The following is a 13,798-nucleotide window of genomic DNA, read 5'->3' as shown; positions in this document are numbered from 1 at the left end:
TTTTTTTTATTTTTTATTGAAAAAAAATTTCCACCTCCTCCCAGGCTCCCATTTCCCTCCCCCTCCTCTCCCCCTCCCCCAATTCCTTTTCCTCTCCCTCTCCAGTCTGAAGAGCAGTCAGGGTTCCCTGCACTGTGGGAAGTCCAAGGTCCTCACCCCTCCATCTTAGGTCTAGGAAGGTGAGCATCCAAACTGGCTAGGCTCCCATAAAGCCAGTACATGAAGTAGGATCAAAACCCAGTGCCAAGCCGGGCGGTGGTGGCGCACGCCTTTAATCCCAGCACTCGGGAGGCAGAGGCAGGCGGATCTCTGTGAGTTCGAGACCAGCCTGGTCTACAAGAGCTAGTTCCAGGACAGGCTCCAAAACCACAGAGAAACCCTGTCTCGAAAAACCAAAAAAAAAAAAAAAAACCAGTGCCATTGTCCTTGGCTTCTCATCAGCCCTCATTGTCCGCCGTGTTCAGAGTGTCCGGTTTTATCCCATGCTTTTTCAGTCACAGTCCAGCTGGCCTTGGTAGGCTCCCAATAGATCAGTCTGTCTCAGTGGGTGCGTGAACCCCTCACGGCCCTGACTTCCTTGCTCATGTTCTCCCTCCTTCTGCTCCTCATTGGGACCTTGGGAGCTCATTCCGGTGCTCACTCATAATTGGTTTCTAGCCATAAATAAACGACATTGAGTCTATAATTTGTGATCCTAAGGAAGCTAAAAAAGAAAGTGAACCCAAAGAAAAACATACAGTTATCCTCCTGGATATGGGAAGTAGACAAGATTGCCTAGCAAAAAATTGGGATCTTGGAGGTGGGGTGGGATAGGGGTAAGGGGAGATGGGGAGAGAAAAGTGAGAAGGGGAGGATGGGGGGAACTTGGGGAATTGGGATGGTTGGGATAAAGGAAGGATGGATATGGGAGCAGGGAAGCATATATCTTAATTAAGGGAGCCATCTTAGGGTTGGCAAGAGACTGTACAGGTTCTTAAAGCTTTATTGTGGTCCTACCATAACCTCAGCTCCCAGATAGGTTCCGTTAGCAGCCACCACCAAAGGAGGAGGACCAGACGAAGCTGTGTGTCCGCTTTTCTTACTGTCACAGCGACCTTCACCCCAGGGTCCAGAGCTACGGATCTTCTCCCACTCACTCGACCTCAGGACAGCAGTCCTTCTAACCGGAGACGTGCAGCTTTAACAGTACTTGCCAGCGTGAGGAGGGAGGGGTATGGCAGCGCACCATGGGTAGGGGACATAAGTCGTGACACTACCCAGAGTCATAGCTAGGTGCTGGGAAATAGGGAATCTGTGGTCTTCACAGTAGCTCAATTTGGCAAACATCGAAATGCTAACAAATCTAACCTTTGGTGCCTTCGGCTTTCTGAGGAAATTGCTTCTATCCACCGATCTAGCATTTGAACAGGCCTCAAGCCCTCCTGACAGGTGCTTTTTTATATTTACTCCCTTGTAGGAGGTCTGCCGCCTTGTAAATGCTCAGGATTACAGGTGTTGCTTTAGAAGTCCATTTAGTGGGCATCAGCTTCTTTGAGGGGGTGTTTTTGAGGTTTGCCGGGTACTGCTACTTAGGAGATTTGGGACTGAACTGAGAAATTTGTGCCGACAAAGAAGTGGTTTCCCAAAGAAACCAGCATTGAAAACAGATTGAAAAATTAGAATATAGCTGGGCATGATGGTGTATCATTGTAATCCTGGCTCTTGGGAGGTAGAGGCAGGAGGATGAGGGGATATTCAAAATCAGGCCAGCTGCACTTGTGTGAAGTGAGACCCTGCCTCAAAAAACAAAGAGGAGGAATGTGGGTAGCATGTGCTGACATGAAACCCTGGGTTCAAGCCCCAGAAAACCAAAGCAGAAAATATGTGTAGAAACTGTCCGTGAGCTATGATGGAACCAGTGGGCACACAGAGAGCATACTTGTAACAGGCATGCTTTAGAAAGCTGTTCTTATAGATGCTAGGCCAGGCAGAGGCTCTTTGAGGAGGGCTGCACCCCAGGAACTATCCCAGAGACAGCAGGTGATAAAGGCTAGACCCTGCAGGAAAGAGGCAGAGGAGAGGACCCCAAGTGTCCCTACCCACATAGGGATAAGAGTCTCTGTAGGAAATTCCTGGGGCCTGTCCTGCTCTCCCGCTGGATTGTCAGCATCCAGAATCCCACCAAGGCTCTGGATGTGACGCTGTGCTGCTGTAGCTTGCCAGGTTCAGACGTCCTGGGAACACTGGTTTGCTTCTTAGGGGTCAAGATGGGAACATGAGAACAGTAATCTTCATTTACATAGTTTGTCATCAACACTGCAATTTCATACCTATTATTGATTTGATCAACACCCAACAGTTTAGAAAGTACGTGAATGAATGCCACCATGCACTTTTGTAGGCCAGAGGCTGGTGATTCCCTGACGTCACAGACGGCAGAACCTCGAGAGAGTATGTACTGGTCTGGACTTGGGAGCCCTGACACTGACCAACTTGGTCTCTTCTTGGGATATGTTACCTTGTTCTGTTTGCTCAGTGCCACCTTAACCCATGCGGACACCACTCCCATCTCTGTTTGCTTCATCCTGCACATTAAACTGCCTATGAAAACCAATGAAAAGTACTTAGGGCACAAAAAAAAATCTCTTTGAATGTCGTTATTTAATCCCCATAAGTTGGCAAACAAAGCTCAGTTCCTTTTTTTACATCTTTGGATTTTCGAGACCTTGAAAGTTATTTGATGAAATTTAAGAAAATAGTAAGATAAACTCGTCCACTTGGACTTGGAAAGGTTATATTTGCTTATGGAATTAAGTTTCTTAATTGCTCCTGTTGTAAGCACATGGCTGGCTAGCCTATGTGGTTCTTTCTCAGAGGATGGGGTGTCTGTGAAGCCCTTTAGAAGAGAGGTTTCTTCCAGGCTGGGAAAATCATCAGATCCAATGTGAGCTGTTTGCAATCATGAATAGCAAGGGGAAGGGAGAGAGAGTTGAATGATTAAACCACTGGCTTCTGACTTGAGAAAAGCAGTTCAGGTTTTCAGTATTTAAAGAAGGTGCTTAACCCCTTCCCCTTCCTTAAAGAGGCAACTCTGCCACTGCTCAAGAGCAGAGGAAAGCCTGCCACCATGAAGAGACAACTCGAATCTTTCTGCATGCTGCATCTAGCAACTACCACCTCTTCTTCATCATTGCAGCAGATTTTTAAATACTCAAATTCTTTTGTGTCACCTTAACAGCCGCTGGAAAGATCTTTGACAGATACATGGGAGTATTTACCTTCCTGCTCAACACACCCACCACAATCCTCTCATTACCCCCCAGCCTTTTACTCTGGGTTTCTGGTCCTCACACTATGGCTTCTGTGTCACCACAGTGTGTGTGTGTGTGTGTGTGAGAGAGAGAGAGAGAGAGAGAGAGAGAGAGAGAGAGAGAGAGAGAGAGAGAGAGAGAGAGGTTGATTCTGAAAGCAATGCTGGTCTCTGCCAAGTCCTCAAGTCTTCCATGGAATATAACAAACATTTCACATTTTAGGTCTTAGGATTCAGAGTTTAACAAAATAAGAACACAGAAGCAAAAATCAAAACAAAAAACTCTCCAAACACACAGCACTCAGGAGGCTCAAGCAGGATCGACATTATCCTGAACTACCAAGTAGAACTATCCCAGTAAAAAAATAAAACAAAAATTTAATAGTCCAAAAACAGAAAGTACAAGGATGAGTGTAAAAAGAAATAAAATATGCACCCACAATTCCCACAGTATTGTTAGATGTAATAATTCCAGTTACTAAAATTGACCCACAATATGACTGATACAAGTCTATGTTTAGAATATAATTAAGGAGCAGGTCAGAAGACATGGAGAAGCAAATACAGCTTTCAGAGATAAAATGAACACACAAGCCAAAGGAACAAAAGTTACAATAAATGAACCAGGCATCAAGTAAAGTTATCTTAAAATAGGTAATGTGGGCCGGGCGGTGGTGGCGCACGCCTTTAATCCCAGCACTCGGGAGGCAGAGGCAGGCAGATCTCTGTGAGTTCGAGACCAGCCTGGTCTACAAGAACTAGTTCCAGGACAGGCTCCAAAACTACAGAGAAACCCTGTCTCGAAAAAACCAAAAAAAAAAAAAAAAAAAAATAGGTAATGTGGAAGTCAATGAAAAGATAAGGTCATCCAGGAAGGCACGGATGTGGAAAACAGGTTACAATTTTTTCATTGTATGCATTATTAATGTGTACTGACCAGAAGAAACAGAAAGAACTACACAACGAAAAAGGGAATTCCTGAACTGAGACAGAAGGCAGACTTCTCACCAAGCAAGCGCCCCCCACTGGAGGAACTTATGATGACGGGACCACCGAGGAAAGTCGTGGCCAGCCAGTCACTGTCCTATCCATGTGTCCAGGAAAGCCTGACTTTCAGGAGTGAAGGAAGATGCTGTTTACTGGGGACAGGCCTAAGAGTTAAGCTGTGCTAGAACTCTGACATCAAGACACTTTTGAAGTAAGAGCCATCTCTGAGCTTTTCTTCCTTGTGAGGTTTCTGTGGCAGATCCAACGTTTCAGAGGGACTGGTGGTCAAGATTTCTGCTCTGCCTGAACTGTCAGGAGAACTGGCACAAGGCTATCCACAATGCACTACTGTTGCTTCCAACTGTGCAGAATCTGGTAACCCGGCCTCTCTGCTCCACCCACCTGAGCTGGGATGGTAGTGATTTCTTGGGTCTTCTTTAAGAACCAGCTTTGGGGATCCTGGGCTTTTGTGTAGTTGTCTGCTGTTTCTTTGGATTCTATTTCGATTTTTTATTATATCCTACATACTTCAGGATTCTTTTTCTTGTCCCAAGAGACATCTTGGACATTTAACCATTTTTAGTTCCAGCCAGAAGTGTATAGGCAGAGTAAATTTTCCTATTACTGAATTGCTGTACATTAAGCTTAGTATACAGATATTATATATTTTGGTGTTTTGTTTTCTTTTTTTTTTTTTTTTATATTTTTTTTTTTATTCTTTTTTAATTAAAATTTCCAACTGCTCCCCGTTTCCCATTTCCCTCCCCTCCTCCCACACATTGCCCCCTCCCCCCTCTCCCCTCCCCTATCCCCACTCCTCTTCTCCTCCCCCCAGTCCATTCCCCCTCCCTCTCGCTACTGAAGAGCAGTCCAAATTCCCTGCCCTACAGGAAGACCAAGGTCCTCCCACTTCCATCCAGGCCCAGGAAGGTGAGCATCAAAACAGGCTAAGCTCCCACAAAGCCAGTTCATGTATTAGGATCGAAACCTAGTGCCATTGTCCTTGGCTTCTCATCAGCCTTCATTGTCCGCCATGTTCAGAGAGTCCAGTTTCAACCCATGCTTATTCAGTCCCAGACCAGCTGGCCTTGGAGAGCTCCCAACAGATCAGTTCCACTGTCACAGTGGGTGGGTGCACGCCTCGTGGTCCTGATTTCCTTGCTCATGTTCTCCCTCCTTCTGCTCTTCATTTGGACCTTAAGAGCTCAGACGGTTGATCCAAATTGGGTCTCTGTCTCTCTCTCGATCCATCGCCAGATGAAAGTTCCTGTGCCATTCTCCTTGGCCTCTCGTCAGCTCTCATTGTCCGCCACATTCCGAGAGTCCGGTTTTATCCCATGTTTTTTTCAGTAGCAGTCCAGCTGACCTTGGTGAGCTCCCAATAGATCGGCCCCACTGTCTCAGTGGTTGGGTGCACCCCTCATGGTCCTGACTTCCTTGTTCATGTTCTCTCTCCTTCTGCTCCTCATTATAACCTTGGGAGCTCAGTCCGGTGCTCCAGTGTGGGTCTCTGGCTCTATCTCCATCCATCGCTAGATGAAGGTTCTATGGCGATATGCAAGATATTCATCAGTAAGATTATAGGATAGGTTCATTTCAGGTTCCCTATCCTCAGGTGCCCCAATGAACTAACTGGGGATATTGCCCTGGGCATCAGGTAGCCATTCCAAGTTCAAGTCTCTTGTCACCCCTTAGGTGGCTCCCTTACCTAAGGTATGAGTTTCCCTGCTCCCCTATCCAACCTTTCTTTATCCCCATTCACCCCGATTCCCCCAGTTCCCCTCATCCTCTCCTTCACACTTTTCTCTCCCCATCCCCCCTCATCCCCATCCCACCCCACCCCCAAGATTCCAATTTTTTGCCCATCAGTCATGACTATTTCCCATAGCTGGGAGGATATCTATATGTTTTCCCTTGGGTTTACCCTCTTGTTTAGCTTCTTTAGGATCACAAATTATAGACTCAGTGGCCCCTATCCATGGCTAGAAACCAATTATGAGTGAGTACATCCCATGTTCTTCTTTTTGGGTCTGGGTTACCTCACTAAGGATCGTATTTTCTATTTCCATCCATTTGCATGCAAAATTCGAGAAGTCATTGTTTTTTACCGCAGAGTAGTACTCTAATGTGTATATATTCCACACTTTCTTCATCCATTCTTCCATTGAAGGGCATCTAGGTTGCTTCCAGGTTCTGGCTATTACAAATAATGCTGCTATGAACATAGTTGGACAAATGCTTTTGTCATATGATAGGGCATCTCTTGGGTATATTCCCAAGAGTGGTATTGCTGGGTCCAGGGGTAGGTTGATCCCAATTTTTCTGAGAAACCGCCACACTGATTTCCAAAGTGGTTGCACAAGTTTGCAGTCCCACCAGCAATGGATGAGGGTACCCCTTTCTCCACAACCTCTCCAGCAAAGGCTATCCTTGGTGTTTTTGATTTTAGCCATTCTGACAGGTGTAAGATGATATCTCAAAGTTGTTTTGATTTGCATTTCTCTGATCGCTAAGGAGGTTGAGCATGACCTTAAGTATCTTTTGGCCATTTTAACTTCTTCTGTTGAGAATTCTCTGTTCAGTTCAGTGCCCCATTTTTTAATTGGGTTAATTATCCTTTTAAAGTCTAGTTTCTTGAGTTCTTTATATATTTTGGAGATCAGACCTTTGTCTGTTGCGGGGTTGGTGAAGATCTTCTCCCAGTCAGTAGGCTGCCTTTTTGTCTTAATGACAGTGTCCTTTGCTTTACAGAAGCTTCTCAGTTTCAGGAGGTCCCATTTATTCAATGTTGTCCTTAATGTCTGTGCTGCTGGGGTTGTACATAGGAAGCGATCTCCAGTGCCCATATGTTGTAGGGTACTTCCCATTTTCTCTTCTATCAGGTTCAGTGTGTTCAGATTGATATTGAGGTCTTTGATCCATTTGGACTTGAGTTTTGTGCATGGTGATAGATATGGGTCTATTTTCATTCTTCTACAGGTTGACATCCAATTGTGCCAGCACCATTTGTTGAAGATGCTTTCTTTCTTCCATTGTATACTTTTAGCTCCTTTATCAAAAATCAGTTGTTCATAGGTTTGTGGGTTAAAATCCGGGTCTTCTATACGATTCCATTGGTCGACTTCTCTGTTTTTATGCCAGTACCACGCTGTTTTCATTACTGTAGCTCTGTAATAGAGTTTGAAGTCAGGGATGGTAATGCCTCCAGAAGTTCCTTTATTGTATAAGATTGTTTTGGCTATCCTGGGTTTTTTGTTTCTCCATATAAAGTTGATTATTGTCCTTTCAAGATCTGTGAAGAATTTTGATGGGATTTTAATGGGGATTGCATTGAATCTATAAATTGCCCTTGGTAGAATTGCCATTTTTACTATGTTGATTCTCCCAATCCAAGAGCAAGGGAGATCCTTCCATTTTCTGGTATCCTCTTCAATTTCTTTCTTCAATGCCTTAAAGTTTTTGTCAAATAGATCTTTCACTTCCTTGGTTAGAGTTACCCCAAGATATTTTATGCTGTTTGTGGCTATCGTGAAAGGTGATGATTCTCTTATTTCTCTCTCTGCTTCCAGATCCTTTGTGTATAAGAGGGCGACTGATTTTTTGGAGTTGATCTTGTATCCTGCCACATTACTAAAGGCGTTTATCAGCTGTAGGAGTTCTTTGGAGGAGTTTTTGGGGTCGCTCATGTACACTATCATATCATCTGCAAATAATGCAAGTTTAACTTCTTCCTTTCCAATTTGAATCCCCTTTATCCCCTTATGTTGTCTTATTGCTATTGCTAAAACTTCGAGAACTATATTGAAGAGGTATGGAGAGAGTGGACAGCCTTGGCGTGTTCCTGATTTTAGTGAGATGGCTTTAAGTTTCTCTCCATTTAATTTGATATTAGCTGTCGGCTTGCTGTATATAGCTTTAATTATATTTAGGTATGACCCTTGTATCCCTAATCTCTCCAAGACTTTTATCATAAAGGGATGTTGAATTTTGTCAAATGCTTTTTCAGCATCTAATGAAACGATCATATGGTTTTTTTCTTTCAGTTTATTTATATGATGGATTACATTGATAGATTTGCGTATGTTAAACCAGCCCTGCATCTCTGGTATGAAGCCTACTTGATCATAATGGATAATTTTTCTAATGTGTTCTTGGATTCGGTTTGCCAGAATTTTGTTGAGGATTTTTGCGTCGATGTTCATGAGTGAGATTGGCCTGTAATTCTCTTTCTTGGTTGTGTCTTTGTGTGGTTTTGGTATCAGAGTTACTGTAGCTTCATAAAAGGAATTTGGCAATGACTCTTCTGTTTCTATATTGTGAAATACATTAAGGAGAATAGGTATTAGGTCTTGTTGGAAGTTCTGGTAGAATTCTGCATTGAAACCATCTGGTCCTGGACTTTTTTTGGAAGGGAGGTTTTTGATAACAGCTTCTAATTCTTCACGACTAACCGGTCTATTTAGGTTGTTCACCTGGTCCTGGTTTAACTTTGGTAAATGGTATTTATCTAAAAAAGCGTCCATTTCTTTTACATTTTCCAGTTTTGTGGCATACAGGCCTTTGTAGTAAGATCTAATGATTCTCTGAATTTCCTCTGTGTCTGTGGTTATGTCTCCCTTTTCATTTCTGATCTTATTAATTTGCAAATTCTCTCTCTGCCGTTTGATTAGTTTGGATAGGGGTTTATCAATCTTGTTGATTTTCTCCAGGAACCAGCTTTTTGATTCATTGATTCTTTCAATTGTTTTCTGTGTCTCTATTTTGTTGATTTCAGCCCTCAGTTTGATTATTTCCAGTCTTCTACCCCTTCTAGGTGAGTCTGCTTCTTTTTTTTCTAGAGCTTTCAGGTGGGCTGTTAAGTCTCCAATGTGTGCTTTCTCTGTTTTCTTTAAGTGGGCAGTTAGTGCTATGAACTTTCCTCTCAGAACTGCTTTCATAGTGTCCCATAGGTTTGAGTATGTTGTTTCTTTATTTTCATTGTCTTCAAGGAAGAGTTTAATTTCTTTCTTTATTTCTTCCTTAATCCAGGAATGGTTCAGTAGTTGACTATTCAGTTTCCATGAGTTTGTAGGCTTTCTGGGGGTAGCATTGTTGCAGAATTCTAGCTTTAATCCATGGTGATCTGATAAGATACAGGTGGTTATTAATATTTTTTTGTAACTGTGGATGTTTGCTTTGTTACCGAGTATGTGGTCGATTTTTGAGAAGGTTCCATGAGCTGCAGAGAAGAAGGTATATTCTTTCCTATTTGGGTGGAATATTCTATAGATGTCTGTTAAGTCCATTTGATTCATTACCTCCATTAATTCTCTTATTTCTCTGTTAGGTTTCTGTCTACTTGACCTGTCCATTGGTGAGAGAGGAGTATTAAAGTCTCCTACTATTAATGTGTGCGGTTTGATGGCTGCCTTGAGTTTTAACAATGTTTCTTTTACGTACGTGGGTGCTTTTATATTAGGGGCATAGATATTCAGGATTGAGACTTCATCCTGATGAATTGTTCCTGTTATGAGTAGAAAATGTCCCTCTCCATCTCTCCTGATTGATTTAAGTTTGAAGTCAACTTTGTTAGAAATTAGTATGGCCACCCCTGCTTGTTTCTTAGGTCCATTTACTTGATAAGCCTTATCCCAACCCTTTATTCTGAGTAGGTGCCTGTCTTTGTGGTTGAGATGTGTTTCTTGTAAACAGCAGAATGTTGGATCCTGTTTTCGTATCCAATCTCTTAGTCTGTGCCTTTTTATAGGAGAGTTGAGTCCATTGACATTAAGTGATATTAATGACCAGTGGTTGTTAACTCCGGTCATTTTTTAAGTTGGAAATTTTGTGTGTTCCCCTTCTTTGTGTTGCGCTGGTGAAGGGTCTCTATTTGTCTGAGATATTGTGGTCATTGTTGGACTCCTTGGTTAGTGATTTTCCTTCTATTACTTTCTGTAAGGCTGGATTTGTGGCTACGTATTGTTTAAATTTGTTTTTATCCTGGAAAATTTTGTTTTCTCCATTTATAGTGAACGAAAGCTTGGCTGGGTATAGTAGTCTGGGCTTGCATCCATGGTCTCTTAGTTTCTGCAGTACATCTATCCAGGACCTTCTGGCTTTCATGGTTTCCATAGAGAAGTCAGGTGTAAGTCTGATAGGTTTACCTTTATAAGTAACTTGGCCTTTTTCCTTTGCTGCTCTTAGTATTCTTTCTTTATTCTGTATGCTTTGTGTTTTGATTATTATATGGCGAGAGGATGTTTTTTTTTGATCCAGCCTATTCGGTGTTCTGTATGCTTCTTGAATCTTCATAGGTATATCTTTCTTTAGGTTGGGAAAGTTTTCTTCTATAATTTTATTAAATATATTTTCTGGACCATTGAGCTGCGCTTCTTCTCCTTCTTCTATTCCTATTATTCTTAGGTTTGGTCTTTTTATTGTGTCCCATATTTCCTGAATGTTTTGTGTTGAGAATTTGTTGGCCTTGCTGTTTTCTTTGATCAGCGTGTTTATTTTCTCTATGGTATCTTCAGATTCTGAGATTCTTTCTTCTATCTCTTGTATTCTGTTGGTTATGCTTGCTTCTGTAGTCTCTATTCATTTACCTAGATTTTCCCTGTCCAGCTGACCTTCTGTTTGTGTTTTCTTCTTTGCCTCCATTTCAGTTTTTAAGTCTTGAACTGTTTCCATTATCTGTTTGATTGTTTTTCCTTGGTTTCCTAGGGTATCATTCACTGATTTACTCAATTCTTCAAACTTTCTGTTATACTTCTCATCCATTTCTATAAGGGCATTTTTTACATGTTGTTTAAGGGCGTCAATCACTTTCATAAAGTCAATTTTATCTACTTCTTCATGATTAAGGTGTTCATGTCCACCTGTTGGGAGGTCGCTGGGTTCTGGTGGTTTCATATAGTTTTTCAGATTGTTAGGTGAATTCTTGCATTGGCGCCTGCCCATCTCTTTCTCCGAATGCTCCCCTCTGGATCTTCTTTTACCGGATCAGGTCTCCTTGCCTACTGATGTACCTTCCCAGTGATGGCTCTCTGCAGTGCTAGTCTCCTGGTGTTATAGTGATGTCTCTCCTTGCTTGTTGCAGGCAGGCCAGTGAGACAAAGGAGGTCTCGCCTGCCTACTTGCCCTGAGGGTTTGCCCCCAGCGCCAGACAGACTGAGCTGGATGGTGTTATGTGCCCAAAGAGGAAAGGGGACAGAAGGAAGAAGGGTTCTGGATGCAAGCTGGGTGGGACAAGAAGAGAGAGGCAGTATGGGGGGGTAGAGCCCCTGCAGGGAGCCCGGGGAGTATAGGGAGGGGATGAGGAACTTCAGAGTTCCCTGTCCAGGGCTGCTTCCGCCGCCACTGGTCACAAACTCACCGCCCTGCTGTCTCTCCTGGTGCCGAGATCAGATCTCCCTGCAGGTTGGGTAGTTCCTAAACAAAGCGCCTACCTTGGTTGGTGCAGGCGGGCCAGTGAGACAAAGGGGGTCTCGCCTGCCTACTTGCCCTGAGGGTTTGCCCCCAGCGCCAGACAGACTGAGCTGGATGGTGTTATGTGCCCAAAGAGGAAAGGGGACAGAAGGAAGACGGGTTCTGGATGCAAGCTGGGTGGGACAAGAAGAGAGAGGCAGTATGGGGGGGTAGAGCCCCTGCAGGGAGCCCGGGGAGTATAGGGAGGGGATGAGGAACTTCAGAGTTCCCTGTCCAGGGCTGCTTCCGCCGCCACTGGTCACAAACTCCCCGCCCTGCTGTCTCTCCTGGTGCCGAGATCAGATCTCCGTGCAGGTTGGGTAGTTCGTAAACAAAGCGCCTACCTTGGTTGGTGCAGGCGGGCCAGTGAGACAAAGGAGGTCTCGCCTGCCTACTTGCCCTGAGGGTTTGCCCCCAGCGCCAGACAGACTGAGCTGGATGGTGTTATGTGCCCAAAGAGGAAAGGGGACAGAAGGAAGACGGGTTCTGGATGCAAGCTGGGTGGGACAAGAAGAGAGAGGCAGTATGGGGGGGTAGAGCCCCTGCAGGGAGCCCGGGGAGTATAGGGAGGGGATGAGGAACTTCAGAGTTCCCTGTCCAGGGCTGCTTCCGCCGCCACTGGTCACAAACTCACCGCCCTGCTGTCTCTCCTGGTGCCGAGATCAGATCTCCGTGCAGGTTGGGTAGTTCCGCCCTGCTGTCTCTCCTGGTGCCGAGATCAGATCTCCCGCCCTGCTGTCTCTCCTGGTGCCGAGATCAGATCTCCCTGCAGGTTGGGTAGTTCCTAAACAAAGCGCCTACCTTGGTTGGTGCAGGCGGGCCAGTGAGACAAAGGGGGTCTCGCCTGCCTACTTGCCCTGAGGGTTTGCCCCCAGCGCCAGACAGACTGAGCTGGATGGTGTTATGTGCCCAAAGAGGAAAGGGGACAGAAGGAAGAGTGGTGTTTTGTTTTCAACTCAGGTGAAAATATTTTCTAAGTCCCCCCCTTTTAAAAGACAGAGTCTTTCAATAGAGCCCAGGATGGTCTCAAATTCATGGTAAGCCTCCCGCTTTAGCCTCTCAAGTGGTGGGACAACAGGCATGTGCCCCTTTGCTTTCTTTTTTTGACTCATGAGTTATTTCAAAGTGTTGTTTTTAAATTGTCTTACCTCCAGGAATAGGGTCTTTACTGGTAAACATTTCATGTGTTCTTTAAAAATGCATTTTGCTAATGTTGTTTGGGAAGGGTCCATGAATTTTAACTAGATGATTATGGGAAGTGTGTTCTGCATGCCACCCATGTCCTTATAGATCTGATGCTTGTCCTGTCATTGCTGTGAGACTTTGTCATTTGATGGATATAAATGTTACTTTCTCCCTAGAGGTCAATCTCTGATTATTAGTTCAAAGCTCTGAGGCTAGCCACATAAACATGACTACCATGTCCCTATGACAAAATGTTATATATGAGAAGACATACTTTACACCCTGGACATATTTTCTCCTAGAACCTATGGGGTCTGTCTAGCTTCATTTCACTCAGTATTAATATATTATTGTTTGCTTGTGTCTTTATATTTAAAACAGGTTTCTTACAAGCTTCACACAATTGGGGCTTTTTTAAATTCAGCCTGGCAATCCTTGCCTTTTATCTGGAGATGTGAAAGTCATTTGTATTTAATGTAACTATTAGGATACCTTGGCTTAAGTTTACTATGCTGCAGTTTTCTATTTGACCCATCTGGTCCTCTTTCTTCATTTTACAACTTTGTCTTCTCTTGTGCTTATTGGGGTGGGGGAGGAACATCTTAAGTAGCCCAAGTAGGCCTTGAACTCACATGTAGACGAGGCTACCCTTGAACTCCTGATCCTCCTATTTTCTAAGGCCCGAGATTATACGTATGTCTGACTTGGATTGAGTACTTACGTGGTTCATTTTATCTCTAATAATGACTTAATGGAAATATTTGTTTGGTTTGAGGGTTTTAGTATGCATCTTTAAACTATCCAAGTGTGCTATGTCACTGTAGGGGCAGGCTTTGAGGTTTCCTACACTCAGGTGACTGCTTAGTGTTTGAGCCATTTCCAGTTGTCTGC

Source organism: Chionomys nivalis, chromosome 20 (genome assembly GCF_950005125.1).
Source record: "Chionomys nivalis chromosome 20, mChiNiv1.1, whole genome shotgun sequence".
Taxonomy (NCBI): Eukaryota; Metazoa; Chordata; class Mammalia; order Rodentia; family Cricetidae; genus Chionomys; species Chionomys nivalis.
Note: the sequence above shows the minus strand (reverse complement) of the source record.